At 46.1% G+C, this 17,858-nt stretch overlaps 1 long non-coding RNA gene across 1 annotated transcript in view; it reads left to right on the top strand.

Annotated features, from left to right (window-relative positions):
• Positions 1-8,130, top strand: part of LOC142767646 (uncharacterized) — a 33,058-nt gene extending 24,928 nt beyond the window's left edge. Inside the window, exons 3-4 of the long non-coding RNA XR_012885065.1 lie at positions 6,828-7,085; positions 7,676-8,130. This is a non-coding gene — a long non-coding RNA (uncharacterized LOC142767646). The remainder of the gene's footprint in view (positions 1-6,827; positions 7,086-7,675) is intronic.
• Positions 8,131-17,858: the final 9,728 nt, after the last annotated feature.

Raw genomic sequence — 17,858 nt, 5'->3', positions numbered from 1 at the left:
GGCAAAAAATTGCTTCAAAGTTGTTAGATGTTCTTCCCACGTAGTGGTAGCCACCAGTACGTCGTCTATGTAATGAACGACGTTGGGTATTCCAAGCAATAACTTTCTCATCAGACGAGTGAAGACCGCGGATGCGGTCTTGATGCCAAAAGGCATATACAGGAAATGATAATGCCCTGATTGGCTTGAAAAGGCGGTCTTTTGCTGCGAGTCTTTTGCGAGAGGAACCTGCCAATATCCTTTAGTTAAATCAAACTTCGAGAACCATTTCTTTGTTCCCACTTCGGCAAACAAGTGATCAGTTCTGGGTATAGGTTCTGCATCAGATACCAGAACATTGTTTATACGGCGAAAGTCTATACAGGCCCTGTAGCCATTGTCTGGCTTTTTGACTAGTACCAAAGGAGAATTATATGGTGACTCTGAGGGTTCTATAATGCCAAGTTGCAACATGTCTTGCACTTCCTTTTCAACGACTTCCTTCATAGAGAATGGCAATGGGTATTGTGGGGTGTTAACTGGTTCTGAACTGGTCGTTTGTAACCGACACTCCACAAGGTTTGTTTTACCTGGGATCTCCGAGAATACGTCTTCGTAGGTACTTAAGATGTCCCGTATCTCCACCCGCTGTCGCTCCCCGATTTCATCTCCAAGCTTTATGGAGTCAATACCGCAGCTACCCTGTACTTTGAAAGTTGGTAGTGGTTTCTCAGACTCCTCTTCCTCCAGAACGACAAAAGATGATGTCTGAGGAAGCTGTTCTTCACGGCGTTCTTCATACTTTTTCAGCATGTTTATGTGGAAAAGTTTTTTGCTGTGTCCAAGGTCCAGCCAGTAGTCATAGTCGTTTTTCTTTTCTATGACTGGAAACGGCCCTTTCCAATGCATCAATAACTTGTTGTTGCTTGTGGGAAGCAAGATCAATGCACGGTCACCAGCTTTCAGGTCCCGTTGCTTGCTGTGGCGGTCGTAATACCTTTTCTGCGACACCTGTGCTCGGCTCAGGTTTTGTCGTACCAGCTCTAGTGTCTTCTCAATTCGCTCTCTTAAATCCAGGACATATCCGTACGTCGTCTTAAGTTCTTCGTTCTCCTGATCATGAGTCCATAGCTCTTTCAGGATGCTCAGAGGTCCTCGAATATGTCGGCCATAAATAAGTTCAAATGGTGAGAACCCGGAGCTTGCTTGTGGGGCTTCACGATAAGCAAACAAAAGAGGTGCTAGCAAGCGATCCCAACATTTAGGCTGTTCTTGAACCATTTTGCGGAGCATTTGCTTGAGCGTTCCATTAAACCTCTCTACCATCCCGTTGCACATAGGATGGTATGGAGTGCAGCTAAGATGCTTGACTGCCAGTAGTTCATTCACCTCCTTCATTAGATCTGAGGTAAAGCACGATGCCTGATCAGCCAAGACTTCTCGTGGAAAACCAATGCGAGAAAACATCTCGACAAGTCCCTCGGCCACTGTAGCTGAGTCAATTGCTGTCAAAGGCACTGCATCAGGGTAGCGAGTGGCGAAATCCACAAGAGTCAAAATATACCGATGGCCTTTTGCCGAGGCTGGAGTTATCGGTCCAATGATGTCGACCGCCACACGTTCAAAAGGGGTGTCGATCAACGGCATACGCCCTAGAGGCACCTTGCCCACCTTGCCTTTCGGTAAAGTCCTTTGACAGGCGTCACATGATCGGACATATCTGCGGATATCTTCTTGTACCCCGGGCCAGTAGAAGGCGTCCAGAACTCGATCTATTGTTTTTTTTACACCCTGATGGCCTGACATGACATTTTCATGAGCCAAACGTAACACTTGGCCTCTCAGGGACTTCGGGACTATGGCTTGTTCAATGATCTTACCAGGGGACAGGAAGTATTGTCGGTAAAGAATACCATTCTTGGCTACGAAAGAAAAAGATGTCGAGCCCTTTCTAACAAACTTCTTACCCACTCTGGCTCTGCAGATGTCAAGCGTCTGGTCTTTTTCTTGTTCTTCGCGAAACATTTTGCGAGACATCTGGCCAGGGAGCCCAACAGAGATGGCCCTTCGCGAACTATTGAGACGTGCGGCACCAACCAGTTGAGAATTTGGGTGGTTACCTTCGTCCGCAGAATGAACTTTTTTCTCAATGAATTGATCTTGAGAAAGTTTCCGCGAAACGTCGGGGTCATTGGCGTCACGGGCCCCCGGTACGTTCCCAACTATGACGTCATACAGTGGCGACGGCATACACTTGACGATGGCCATGCCGGAAAAGTATGGAGATCTGATACGTATCTCCGCCTCAGGGGTTACGATGGTGCTGCCATCAGCCAACCACAACGTCGCGGTAGTGCCAGTTAGTGCTTCATCAGGTACTAATGACCGGCGTACTACCAACGTGTTGCTTCCGGTGTCCCTTAGGACTCGAACAATCTGTCCATTCACTTCCCCTGGTAACACTGGCATGGGACGTTTCTTACATTGCGCTTGCGTCTTCACCGTGCCCATAACATTGTCGTCTCGGTCCGAGTCGTCGCCATCAATCATGGATTGTTGTGGACCGGTCTCTTCTTTGGGTAGCATTAAACAAGATGTAGTTGATTTCGAAGTGCCAGTCATTTTCTGACAGCCCTTCACATCATGCCCCCACTTACGGCAGTTTGTACAAAATACTTGTTTAGGTTTACTTCGACAGTCAGAAGCCTTGTGCCCCTTACGGCCACAAACAAAACATTGCATCTCTGCTCTTGGGCTTGAAATCAATTTAGCCTTCCCAGTTGTGTCCTCACTCTTATTCTGAACTATTAATAAGTTCTTCAATCTCTTTGCCTCTATATATATATCAGCTGCCTCTGCCATGGCTTCCAGAGTCTTGCAGTTCTTCTCCCGTAAGAAGAGCGCCAGCTGACTACTGCAGTTCGCCATGAATTGTTCGGCTACAATCAAGTCACGGACTGAATCGAAATTCCTCTCTGTCTGAGACATTTCTATCCACCTGTCAAAGAAACTTTGGAGTCTCGTGGCATACTGTTTTCCAGTTTCGCCGTCTTCAGGCTTGCTTTTCCGGAATTTCTCACGGTAGCCATCAGCCGTGAAGCGAAAACGCTGGAGCAGTGCCAATTTGACTTCGTCGTATGACAGGGAATCGTTCGGTGACAACCGTCCAAATACCTTCAGAGCCTCTCCGCCAAGGCACAAACTAAGAGCCGTGGCCCACTTTTCCCGTGGCCAATCTTGACCTGTCGCCACTCTCTCAAACCTTTTCAGGTAGGCGTCAAGGTCGTCTCTGTCCTCGTTGAAAACGGGTATAAAGTTATGCGGGTTCACTACCATAGGCGCGTTCCTTTGGTTGCCCGTGTCAGCCACCATAGGCTGACCGACACCGGCCTCAGCTACTCTCAGGCGCAGTTGCAGCGTCCTCTCTTCTACTTCCAAGTGTCGCTGGCTTGCTTCTCGGGTTTGGTTCTCCGTTTTTGCTACTTCAAGACGTAGCTGTAAATTGCGGCCTTCCAGCTCCAACTGTTCTTTCTTCGCGTCTCTCTCCGCGGCTCGTTCATCGCGCTCACGCGCTTCTCGTGCGTCAAACCAAGCCTGCAATTCTGCTCCCTCCAACCCCATGCGTTCTGCCAGCGCCATCAACTCTCGTGAGCCCATTTTACTTTTTTAGTTAGCCTTACTCAAATCTACTTTTTAGTGGCAAACACTCACGTCCTGTCGCGGACGCCAATTTGTGACAGGTTCAGTAAATAAAGCCAGTCGAGCTAGCTGTGAAACGTTAATCTCTCACGAGAAAAGGAAGTGAGCGTTTGATTTGCAAAAAAAAATTATACTTTCACAAACACACAAAAAAAAAACCACAAAAAGGAAAATACTAAGATCAGAAAAATGTTAACTAATTAGCACTGTCAGTTTCGTTAGCGAGCGGAAACCTCTAAGAGTCTAAACAGTCCTTTTCGTTAAAGTCCTCGTGTTTGAGTCCGGACGCGAGAGAAGACGGATACGGCTCACCAGCGGTTCACGCCCTTCAATAGTCCATTGGGGAAGCTGCCGTGGTGAGAGTGCATAAGCTCGGGCCCGTAGCCCGACGGCTTGCTCCCGCTCCCGGTAGACGTCATCTGCTGCGCTGTCTTCCGCTCGAACATCAGACCAAGGTCTTGCCAAGGATTCGCCAATAGCCGCTGCGGTTGAATGGTCACCAGGACCCCGTGGAAACAGTCGCCCGCTAGGTGGATGCCCTGACGCCCAGGAGGTACTCGCACCCGACGAGGTCGCACGCCGCACCCTAGCCTTCTTCTTCCAAGCACGAGCCCGAATCTCCTCTTCCTCGTTCTTCGATGCCCTGGCTCTGGATTTTTCTCCCATTCCTTTGAATTTTCTTCTTTTTCCAATCGCCAGTGTTCGCCGCACTGGCGCAATACGCCATCTTGCACACATTGTCAGTAGTTCATCTTACGCGCCAAATTTGAAAGTCACTTGACTCGCGCACTTCACTCACAACACTGATACTACCTTGTTTATTCATTTTGGCATATTATTACTGCTAATGTTCTCCAAGCAATATCTTATTACAAGGCCACTGCAGGTAATGAAGCGTGGTGTGTCATGAGCGCTAAGAATACATAGACCAAACAAGTTCACTATTTTTTACGCATACATGTAGTATTAAGTACGCATGGGATATATAGAGCCCCTACTTGGCAGGGGCATGTCTGGTACAGGGGAGCACTTGTGTCTCAGGATGAATTATAATAATTTTTAACTTACAGCACTCTAATGTACTACCTGGTTACGTATGTTTGGGGGCGTGGCACAAGACATTTATTTATCCTTACTTAAAAAAATTGTATCTCAGAATCATTTACTATAAAAAGGTCATAAAAAGGCATTATGGGCAGTGGCCGAAACAATGTTACTAACTTCTTCTCACTGCATTTGAATGCTTCACACGGCTAACATATCAGCGTTTACAATGTAATATTCGTTTTTTCGGTTTGACGCGGCAAAACAATGATAATGTTTGCAGACACACCGCAGTGATTTGATTGCGACCGTTTTCGGAACTAATGGTTACCGTCTGGTGATATTGATCCACCGGTCTTGTTAATATGTGCTGTAATTTACTGAGTTTGTTGTAATTGTGAATTACAACGAATGTACACTTGCCTATGGTTCGGTCACTTGTACTTCTCTGTTTCGGCAATATCGAAATCACGTTTACATATCTCAGTTGCGTAATTTAAAACAAAATGTATTTTCTTGATCTATAGATATCTTCTGCGCTATTTTTTTGTTTAATGATAATACGTCGAGATGATTCCCCTCATAAATAATCAGAATCGGAATCACACACTATTTTGGATTAAATAGTCAACAGCCGGATAGCAAAAAGGTAGTAACGGCTGCAGTTACTACATATTTCATTACATTTACTACTTACATTGGTAGTAAACAGGTCGAAAAATGTTAGTAACGGTAGCAGCTAGTACCTGTTTATTAACGTTGGTAGTAAATAGGTAGGAAAGGGTAGTAACGGTCCTAGTAAGGTAGTAACCGCTGCAATTACTACCTATTTGCTTGCATTTGCTACCTTTTTACTAACTTTTTAAAGAGTGTACGCGCTGTGTTCGGTGCTTGCTTTGCCACTGGTTAGCCCGTACGCTTCTATTTTCTTGTGAGCAATCTAGTGTTCGGGAGTGAAACGTTGTTCGTTGTGAACAGCGGTTCTGTGTTGACGTTAACAAGACGTGAAGAAGCTGTGCTCGTGTGAGCGAAAATTGAAAGACAGTGTTGATGACTGTTTTGCCCTGCGAAGTTGTGGTGATGGAGCTTGCCGTTTTTGTTGTTAACTCGTCACTTCTTCATTTTGTGATAACCATAGTCCTTGCGCTGTGATGTGATTAACCGAAACTGCGAGATGCTATATTCTGTTGTAAATCGTGGTACTTTGGCAGAACGCCTAGACTGTTCTTCGGTATGAACTTGAGAGTTATATGTGGCAGCGACAACCCGTGAACGTCAAGCTTCCCTCCGGCCCCCAGAAAGAGCAAAGATTTTGCCGGTGACTTGCTTTGGATGAAGTTGTAGGCCAGTACCGGCTAACTACGGGTTTCCGAGTTCGTCTGGCCATCGTTTTGCACGGCACTAGAGCCTTGACAGCAGCCGGTCATGGCGAGTTCTAACACTCTATCAATGAACGTGCACGCCTGGGCAGCCCTTCATTGCTGTCATCGGCAGCTTCCAGTCTGCAGATGTCTTTTGCCTGTTGGCCCTAGAGCACACTTGGTTCCTCATGACACTGACGGCTACTAAATGCTGCCATCAGTGAGTAGACGTTGTGCCACTAAATTTGTTAGTCACACAGTACTAATACGTGTAGAAGTTTTTAAGCCCACCAGATGTAATGCCTCCCTATGTAAAGGTAGAGCATGAAAAATTTACAACTACTATTATATACATACATATATTATGGAGAGGCGGGAAAATACATCACATGCTTTTTTTGTGATTTGATATAAGTGAGCTCTTGTTTGATTATTAGTATGGGCCTGTCGATTTACCACGTCTCATAGTTGGAAAGTTCATGTGAATTTATTTTCCAGGAGCCAGGTTGCACTTGAGGAACCTATGTTATTTTGCAAAATTTCTGTAGACGATTACCGCTGTGGTAGCACTATGCTTCACTAAGACAATTATATTGCGGTATGTAAATTTTACATGGAGCTTCAGTTTGTTTCATTGTGATTATAGGAGATTTGGTAACTTTGACGAAGCTTCGTCAAAAAAGTATTAGAAGTCAGTGCTTTTAGTGATTGTTATTGGATCTCTCGTTTTTTGGGTCTTCACAGATCGCAGAGATTAGTTTGTTAAGGTCCTGGGATGCATCGGTTGCACACACTGGCACATGAAGCCTCATCATGACATGGAGCACCTGTCCAAAAATAGGAAGGACACGTGCTTTCTAACAGTGAAAGTCTATGCCACTGCTGGGACTGTTATCATTCAGCGGATGTGGCCTAGAAGCGTGCATGGCAGCCGCATCTGAAAGGACTGCGATCTGCTTGGGAGCTTCGAGGGCACAAAACTGCCTAACGGCTGACTGCATGGTTAGTTTTTCTTTAATACATACGATTAAGTAAACACCACTTACTGTGCACAAATGAAAAACCCAAGCATGAATTCTTGCAGTAAATACCTGTATTATTCTCAGACATATTGCTTATTGCACAATAGTAGAACTAAATTGCGAGATAATTGGGAACGTTGAAAGTTGAAAGCCTGCAGGTTATAAAAGAAATTTCAATCATCTGAGGCTCAAAAGCTCGTGCTTTTGAAAGAGCACAAATACTTTTATTCCTTATTGAGCTCTCGAGCTTGTGACTCGCTCTGTGGATCAAGTGCTCTGGAACGAAATAGCAAGTGGGTGAAAGTCGCCTGGCTGTTCACAAATTGCAAGGAGAAAGACCTATTGAACAAGCCTCAGACGGCATAGGGCCAGTAACTGCATCTTTTACTTAATGTAGCTTTTTCTGTCTCAGTGCTGTGGTATGTGTGGCCGAATGTGTTCACCACGATTGCATAGTGGTATATTTTTTTCTACAAATTGTACCTGACCTAAGTATGCATTTCTCATCTCTAAAGGTGATGTTCGGTGTGTTTTAAAACTATAGCTTCTCATCTCTCTGTCTGTGGCTAGCCCACTTCAGCGGCAGTGCGATGCAGCAAGCACACACGCAAGCCAAGTTATGGAGCGCTCCGTTGGTGTTTTGTGCGGGACACAGCATACCCTTCGGCAAGCCACTGATATCAACAATAATGGTTAGTGTTGGTGGCACCTGTAGGAGCCCGTTGTGTTTGTTGAGCATGATTATTTCTTCAGATGAAGTGAATTTTTGAAAGAATTTTTTCATTTGGAATAATAGATGTCAGCAACAAGCACACTCATAATAAACAAGTGCTTTTTGTCTTCCAGACTGCCCATTTGCTCCTATACGAGGTATGGTGAGCTGGCTATGTTAAACATCCTTAAAGTTATGAACATTAGCTGTTGTGTTGTAATGCAGTCTAACTTGTGTTTCTTAGTGAACTTATTTGTGGTCTGCTTTACACTAGGTGGACGCACGTAGTGTAAAGTCAAAATAGAAGAAACCTGATTGGCTTATGATGCCTGGCAGAAGTTTCATGCCTTCGTTTATAACATTGTAGTTTTGCTTTTGTATCATAATAAAATATATTTTTAGTTTTCACTGTTCGTGTGTTACTTGAGGCTTGTCATCGGCTTCTGAAAATACATCTGTAAATGTGAGCACATATTAAACAACTGTACACCTTTGCATGTAGCATTGTTGTAACAATGATCTATATTTTTCTAAGTTCCAGCAGTAACAAGGTACCCGGTGCTCCACGATCATGTACAGTGTATCAAGGACAGAGCACAAAAGACCAACAAGTAGAAAGGGACTGCCAGTGGCTGTTCTTCTGCACAAAGTGTATGACAGCAGAAAGAGCACATTGTGATGTCAGGAGCAGTTTGAATTGTATACGTAGTAACATTCTGTGCAGCTGCAGTTTAAGTTCTTAGCAGTGCATTATTCAGCAGGTCCTTTGCTTGCATTCCAAAATATTTAAATTTTGCATGGAAGGTACCAAACAAACACACTAATTTAAAGGCTGCAGTAGTGTTAATGGGCAAATAATTTTGAGCTGAAGTTTCTAACATGCATGTTAATCAAAGTGCCTGCATGTCTCTGCATTTTACTGCCATAAATCACAGCATCCATGGTCGGCAACGGTAACTGCATTTGCATTATTTGTAGTACAAGAACAAAAGCCATGGATGCGGTAATCTTTGACTTAGTCGATATAATCCTTCAGTATACACTTATTTGTATAGCATAAATGATGCCATGTGTGTATAAGCTCTGGGAAGTGAATCTGTGTAGATTAATTTATTTGGAAGGAAGAGGATCATTACTACTCCAAGTATATCTGACAGTATATCTTAGTGCTTGTGTATTGTTATCCCACTGCCTGTCCGTCCTTCAACAGTCTACTTCTCTGTTTCTACTGTGTAAGTGTAACTTTTTAATGTATATTTTGCTTGGCTAGGTTTGTTCATAATGTAATTGTGTATAATGGAAGTGACTTATAATCTTTGCAGCTTTTCTCAGACTACAAATAAAAGCATTTATTTTAATATATATGTAGCTATAGCATGCATTTACTTATCTTTTTCTAAATGCCTGTACAATAGTACAGCCCTCTAAAGGTACTGGTAAACTCTAATATTGAAGCTTGTATTTTAAAATAGTTTGTTAGTGGAGGTAACAATGTGTTTAAAACCATTATTACTATTTTCAGATGAGCTGTGTATTTACATTCTTTGAACTGTGTGAAGGTAAATGTTCTGATGTTCTTTTATTGTGGTTCCTGTTTCATACAAATGACACATAATTACTTTGCAATGCCATAGTATTAGTTGTGATTTTACACATATGTGCTGAGTAACATCGCAGTTGAGGCCAGCAGAAAGACGTACATGCAGTGCACTGGAGCATCCCCTCACATAATTAGTGTAGTCTTCGCCAACCAGGGAACTGAATTTTTTTCAAGCAGACTAACAGACAGCTGTGTGGGAACTATGTTGATGTGAAAACATTGAAGTATTTTTGAGGAGTGTTTTCGGGAAACGAAATGAAGTCTATAGCTGTCAATATAAACACTGTTAGCACCAAGGAGCTTATTAGCTTAGAATTGTGTTATTTATGTATTGTCTAGAATTTCTTTGCGCTGTGCTGACTTTCAGCCCAAGTGTCCTAACATGCTTTGTTAGTGTGTTATGAATGACCCAAGCTATGTAAATAATTAGCGTAATATTGCAAACTTGAACGAAATATTGATGCACAGCCCTTTTCTTTAGCGTGACATTGTCAAAGGCTATATTATTGTGTTTCTTATAAAAACCGCTTGTCACTGGGCAGCAGCAGAATCTACACATCAAACTTTTTTGAGATGGTTCGAAAAACACCGAGTTCAAACATAACACTTTTGGTTGATTTCTATTGTAGTTACTTTCTGCATAATCAAATTGAGTGTATTATAAATGTTGTTCTATAGCCATTCATCTCAATATTTACACCTCAGGGTATGTATGTATGTATGTATGTATGTATGTATGTATGTATGTATGTATGTATGTATGTATGTATGTATGTATGTATGTATGTATGTATGTATGTATGTATGTATGTATGTATGTATTGTAGAGAAGCCGCCGAACACTGAAGTGGGTCGAACTCTCAAGTGTTCTCTAGTGGGTCTACCCAAAAAGGACGTCGCTCACGCTGAGAGTCCGTGCTTGGCTGTTCCTGTCGCCATTGTGTATACTCGCTGTGTGCCTGCTTATAATCAAAATGGTGGAGAGTGCTACGATCCCCTTCGATGCCCTTGGAACTGTGCTCACGTACCCTGCAATCTACCATGTCCCACGACGCCTCTCAGCAAACGCCTCCTCCCATGCCACCCCCTTGTCCCAGTGTCCCCAGGATCCGAGATCCACCCATTTTTACGGGCGCCGATGGCACCGATGTGGAGGACTGGCTCGCCATTTACGAGCACGTCAGCATCGCCAACAAATGGGACGAGGACGGCAAGTTGACAAACTTGGTGTTCTACCTTGCGGGCGTTGCAAGCTTGTGGTACAACAACCACGCGTCCGATTTTGCAACCTGGTCCGATTTCAAGACCGCTATCACCAACGTTTTTGGCCGCCCTGCCGTTCGTAAGCTGCAAGCCGAGCAGCACTTACGCGAACGCGCTCAGCAGGCCGGTGAATCATTCACCAGTTACTTAGAAGATGTCCTGGACCTGTGCAAGAAATCCAACGACAGCATGTCCGAATCAGACAAGATCTGGAACGTCATGAAGGGCATTGACGATGATGCCTTCACGATGCTGCTTGCCAAAAACCCAGACACAGTAGCTGAGGTCATCACGCTGTGCCAGAGCTACGAGGAGCTCCACCGGCAGCGTTCGATGACCTGTCGCTCCACACCACGAGATGCAGGGCTTGCTGGCTTCGAGGCGAGATGTGATCAGGTGGTGCTGCTGGCAGACCTCAAGTCCTTCATACGTGAGGAAATCACGCGCCAGTTCTCTCTTCTTCCCTTTGCCTACACACCGGCTGTGGAAGAATCAGCAACTACTATTCTTCCACCCATCCGCCGTGCGATTGAGCAGGAAATACCGTAGGGCATGCCTGCGTACCAACCACAGCAACGTCCGGCCCCTGCGCCCCCAAGTTACGCCCAAGTGGTCGCCAGGGCGCCTCTAGTCGTTCAAGCGCCTGCACCACTGACTTACGCCGAAGCTGCCGCACGACATCCGTCCTTTGCAGCGGGTATGCCGGCTGCGTATGTTGGCGCAACCCCTCAGCCTCATTTTCAGCCCACCATGCAGCCTTTCGAGCCACCGTTCCGGGCTAGACCCACCCCGGCGAACCGATGGCGCACACCCGACAACCGGCCCATCTGCTTTGCTTGCGGTTACGCCGGTCACGTAGCCCGTTATTGCTCTCGAGTACAGCCGGCTCCTATTTCTTCTCCTGTTGTTTGCCACGTTAGCCATCCGTATAATGACGAACTGCCGTTTTTGCCAGTGTCTCGCCCAGGTCCGTCTCCGCAAAGGTCGCCGTCACCGCGACGTTGGTCCCTGTCTCCCATGCGGCCAAGTTCGGCTGGTCATGAGCGGGAAAACTAGTCGTCGCAGTCCCACAGGCAAGGACTGCAACGCTATCGCATTGTGAAAGCCCTCAGAGCCGCCCACCTAATGTCATTGACGTGCTTGTGGACGGTGTTCATGCATCTGCTCTTATTGACACTGGAGCTGCCGTGTCAGTTATGAAAGAAAACCTTTGCCGCTTGCTTCGAAAAGTGACGACGCCAATTTCTGGGTTGTCCCTTCGTACCGCTAGTTCCCATCGTATTCATCCTACAGCAGGCTGCACAGCTGGCGTTGTCGTTAAGGACGTTCTGTATGTCGCCCAATACATCATCATTCCTGCATGCTCTCATGACGTCATCCTCGGATGGGATTTTCTCTCCCGCAACGACGCCGTTATTCATTGTGCCGCCGCCGAAATTGAACCTTCGCCCTTCTCGCATTTGACGCCAGAAGACGGTCCCTCCACACTTAGCAAGATTCTCGTTAAAGATGATACTATAGTGCCTCCAAGCTCGTCGATGGCTGTATCGGTCTATCGGTCTACTGCACTGGTCTCTCCGAAATAATTGCACTCGTTTCACCATCCGACCGTGCTTCTAGAAGGAAAGGGTTGCTAGTGCCTCTCGCGACCGTGCAAATCACCCAGGGCAACGCTGCTATTTTTGTGACCAACCCATCGCCGTACACTGTTACCTTGGTTCGAGGGGAATGTCTCGGCAGAGTGGAACCAGTCGACGACGCACAAGTCCTGAACGCACCCGAAGACTCGCGTTGTCCCGATTCGTGTACCATCAGTGCTGTTTCTACTTCTGATTCATCATCTCCTGATGTATTTGGCCCATACATTGATGACAACCTTACGTCAGTACAGCATTCTTAGCTTCTGGACCTGCTGCAAGAATACCGTTCTTCTTTCAATGTCGGGCGACGTTCTCTCGGTCGTGCGTCCACTGTTACGCATTGTATCGACACTGGTGCTCATCCACCATTACGTCAAAGTGCATACCGCGTTTCGCCTGCTGAACGCCGGGAAATTAACGAGCAGGTGGACGATATTCTCCGACGTGATGTCATTCGGCCTTCGGACAGTTCATGGGCGTCTCCTGTTGTTCTTGTTGCGAAGAAAGATGGTTCTGTGTGGTTCTGTGTGTACTACAGACAGCTCAGTAACATCACTCGCAAGAATGTCTACCCCCTGCCGCGCATCAATGACGCAAGTGACAGCCTTCATGGAGCCCAATTTTTTTCTTCTCTCAATCTGCGCTCGGGGTACTGGCAAGTACCCATGGCTGATGACGCTCAACCGAAGACTGCCTTCATCACACCCGACGGCTTGTACGAATTCAACGTCATGCCGTTTGCTCTGTGTAATGCACCTGCGACATTTGAGCGCATGATGGACACCGTTCTGCGCAACTTAAAATAGCACACGTGCTTGTGTTACCTCGATGATGTTGTCTTCGCTCCACATTTCTCCACCCATCCACAACGTCTAAAAGAGGTTTTCGCACGTGTGAGCATTGCTGGCTTGCAACTAAATCTGAAAAAGTGCCGCTTTGCAGCACGCCAACTCACCATCCTAGGGTACGTCGTGTCGAAGGATGGCATTCTTCCTGACCCCGCCAAGCTTCGGGGCATGGCCGAATTCCCCAAACCTGCGTCCGTCAAAGAACTGCGTAGTTTCTTGGGCCCGTGCTCCTACTTCCGACGCTTCATACGAAACTTTGCCACGATCATATCACCCTTGACGAAGCTCGTTGGAGCCCCGCCGTGGTGGTCTAGTGGCTAAGGTACTCGGCTGCTGACCCGCAGGTCACGGGTTCGAATCCCGGCTGCTGCGGCTGCATTTCCGATGGAGGCAGAAATGTTGTAGGCCCGTGTGCTCAGATTTGTGTGCAAACCCCAGTGGTCAATATTTCCGGAGTCCTCCACTACGGCATCTCTCATAATCATATGGTGGTTTTCGGACGTTAAACCCCACATATCAATCGAAGCTCCTTGGAGGTAACGGGCCCCTTAATTTGTGGTCATCCGAGTGCGATGACGCGTTCGCCAAGCTCCGCCATTTGTTGACGTCTCTTCCCATTCTACGCCACTATGACCCTACAGCCCCAACGGACGTGCACACGGACGCCAGCGGTGTAGGCCTCAGCGCTGTCCTGGCGCAGCGCAAACCCCAATTTCCTGATTATGTCGTGGCATATGCAAGCCGTACGCTCATGAGAGCCGAGACAAACTACACCGTCACGGAAAAGGAGTGCCGGGCGATCGTCTGGGCCCTTACAAAGTTTCGACCTTATTTGTATGGTCGCCCATTCGATGTCGTCACCGACCATCATGCACCACGCTGGCTGTCATCATTGAAGGATCCCTCAGGCCGTCTCGCCCGTTGGGCTCTTCGCATACAAGACTACGACATCCGCGTGCACTACCGCAACGGACGCCAGCATGCTGACGCCGACGCCCTCTCGCACTCCCTCTGCCTGAAGCTGACGTGCTCTGCTCAATATCCTCGGTTGCTGCTCCTGCCATTGATGCTGACATCATCGCTACCGAACAGCGAAAGGATAATTGGATCTCCCCACTGATCGACCTGCTCTCTGATCCATCCGCAACGCCTTCCACGCGTGCCTTGCGTCATCGAGCTCACCATTTCGTCATTCGTGACGGCCTCCTACACAGACGCAATTACGACGCCGATGGCCGACAGTGGCTACTCGTGATACCCCGCAGTCTGCGGCGGAGATATGTGAATCCTTCCATTCTGATCCGCAATGTGCGCACTCTGGGGTATTCAAAACCTACCATAGCATTCGACAACGCTACTTCTGGCGCGGGATGTACCACTACGTCCAGAAGTTCGTTCGCTCCTGCCTCGCTTGCCAACGCCGCAAACCGTCCGCACACATGTCACCAGCAGGTCTGCAACCGTTACCCTGCCCTGACAGTCCGTTTGGGCGCATAGATATCGATTTTTATGGACCACTCCCTCTGACGTCCGCTGGTAACCACTGGGTCATCGTCGCCGTAGATCATTTAGCGCGATACGCCAAAACCGCCGCTCTTCCTGCGGCTACTGCGCGTGATGTTGCGTCCTTCCTACTGCATCGATTCATACTGCACCATGGTTCACCCCAGGAGCTTCTCAGCGATCGAGGCCGTGTCTTCTTGTCAGAAGTTGTCGACGCCATTCTCACTGAGTGCCATTCTGTCCACGAAAAAACAACTGCTTACCACCCGCTGACGAATCACCTGACCGAACGCTTTAACCGCCCCTTCGGCGACATGCTTTCGATGTACGTCGCCGCCAACCACACGAATTGGGATACTATACTGCCCTTCGGCACCTACGCCTACAACACCGCCCCTCAGAGCACGAGCGCTTTTTCACCTTTCTTCTTGCTGTACGGAAGGCACCCGTAACACACCATCTACACTATACTCCCGTACACGCCGTATCCATCTGAGTGTGCACCTATTTCCGAGACACCCAGGCTTGCTGAAGAGTGTCGCGAGCTGGCCAAGACATTTACGACGCATGAGCAAGAGCGGCAGAAGAGTATTCGTGATGGCTCCGCCACATCTGAACCCACGTTCTTTCCTGGTTCCCTTGTATGGCTCTCAATCCCGACCTCTGTAGCTGGCCTTTCTTCTGAACTACTCCCGAAATATGAAGGTCCCTACCGTGTGATCGAGCACACATCTCCAGTAAATTATCTCGTCAAGCCAATTGAACAATCTTCGGACATGCGCCGTCGTGGGCGCGACATAGTCACCGTGGAGCACCTGAAGGTTTACTATGACCCGCTCGTAGTGACAAGCTGTTAGGTCGCCAGGCGGCTCCCTCTTCGACTCCGGGGTAATTGTAGAGAAGCCGCCGAACACTGAAGTGGGTCTAACTCTCAAGTGTTCTCTAGTGGGTTTACCCAAAAAGGACGTCGCTCACGCTGAGAGTCCGTGCTTGGCCATTACTGTCGCCATTGTGTATACTGGCTGTGTGCCTGCTAATAAACGCCATAACAGTATGTATGTATGTATGTATGTATGTATGTATGTATGTATGTATGTATGTATGTATGTATGTATGTATGTATGTATGTATGTATGTATGTATGTATGTATGTATGTATGTATGTATGTATGTATGTATGTATGTATGTATGTATGTATGTATGTATGTGTGTGTGTGTGTGTATGTATGTATGTATGTATGTATGTATGTATGTATGTATGTATGTATGTATGTATGTATGTATGTATTATTATTATTATTATTATTATTATTATTATTATTTTTCAATACTGCCAGTCTCACTTGGAGACCAAAGCAGGTGGGCATACAGATAACAACGTGAGTGCAACAGAATACACGCAGTGCACAGTACAATGGCATGTCATACAAAGAAGTGTTCTCTATAATACAACATTAGTATATACAACGGAAGAATCAAGGTTAATACAATCCAATGGAACACAAAGAAGCCATTAAAAAAGAATTTGCATGAATATGAAACCTTTTCCTTTCCCTTTTCATGGTTGGGGCTTATTTCCTATCGCGTCACAAAATATTGATGATGATTCTATGGCAGCTACTGTTGGGTCGAGGTTGTTCCACTCCCTAACTGCTGTAGGAAAAAATGAGTATTTAAACGTGTTGGAGTTGCAAAAGTATTCAGTTAACATTTTATCGTGTTTATTACGCGATATCCGGGATCTAGAGAAGGTGATATATTTGGAAGAAATTATGTTGAAGTGGTTGTGCAGAAGGCTATGCATGAATTTTAACCGAGCTTGTCTTGCTCTGCCTGCCAGTGTGTCTAAACCGGATGATGCTAGAAGTTCAGTGGGCGAGTCAGTACGTTTGTATTTGTTATGGATGAACCGTATCGCTTTTCTTTGAACTTTTTCTAGTTGATTTATGTTAGTAATATTGTGAGGGAACCAAACAGTGTTAGCATATTCCAGCACTGGCCGCACAAAGGTTGTGTAACTGAGGAGTTTGATAGGAGTGGGAGCAGACTTCAAGCACCTTTTAAGAAAGAATAACTTACGGATAGCTTTTGAGGATATGTTGGCAATGTGTTTGTTCCACTTGAGGTCGGTTGCTAGAGTAAGTCCTAGGTATTTGTGTTCATAAACTTTAGTTAGTTCAGTGTCGTTAAGTGAGTAAGTAAATTCTGACGGGTTCTTTTTTTTTGTCACCGTCATTGACACAGATTTGCTGGTATTAATAGACATTTGCCATTGTTCACACCAGGTGTTTATCACGTTAAGTTGTCTGTTCAGGGTGTGGTGGTCTTCGTAACACAGTATTTCTTTATAGATAATGCAGTCGTCTGCGAACAGCTTTATGTTGCATTCCATGTTAGTGGTGATGTCATTAATATAAATTAAAAACAGCAAGGGCCCCAAGACCGAGCCCTGAGGTACACCAGATGAGATGGGAACAATGTCGGATGATGCTTCATTGAAATGGACGAATTGCGAACGCTGGGATAAAAAATCGCCAATCCAAGCAGAAATATTTCCGATGCCAATTATTGCCTCTAGTTTTGCTATTAACTTGTTGTGACACACGCGATCAAAAGCTTTGCTAAAGTCCAAGAATATAATGTCTGTTTGGCCGCGATTGTCAATTATCTGTGCAAGGTCATGAACAACTTCCGTTAATTGCGTCACTGTTGACATTCCGCGTCTAAACCCGTGCTGGCTGGGTGTTAATATGCGATTTTGTTCAAGATATACTGTCAGGTGTTTTGAAATTATATGTTCTAGGATCTTGCATGATGTACTGGTAAGGGATATGGGTCGGTAGTTAGACGGAGAGTTTATGTCACCTGATTTATGAATTGGTATCACCTTTGCCTTCCTCCAGTCATTTGGCACACGTGCAGTTGATAGTGAAAAACGATAGATAATACCCAGGTATCTGCTGCACCATTCCGCGTATCGTTTCAGGAATTCATTTGGAACATTGTCAGGGCCGCTTGATTTTTTAGCATCTAATCCAAGTAGAAGGTTAAGGATTCCCGAGTCAGATATGATAAGTGGGTCGATGCTGGAGCCTGTAGAAACGACCGATGGAAGAAACCCGTTATCTGTAGTAAATACAGATTGAAAGTACTTGTTGAATACATCAGCCTGGACAGCATTTTCAT

This window comes from Rhipicephalus microplus, chromosome 7 (genome assembly GCF_043290135.1).
Source record: "Rhipicephalus microplus isolate Deutch F79 chromosome 7, USDA_Rmic, whole genome shotgun sequence".
NCBI classification, from domain to species: domain Eukaryota; kingdom Metazoa; phylum Arthropoda; class Arachnida; order Ixodida; family Ixodidae; genus Rhipicephalus; species Rhipicephalus microplus.
The sequence above is the reverse complement of the archived record's forward strand: the minus strand, read 5'-3'. Positions and strand labels throughout refer to the sequence as shown.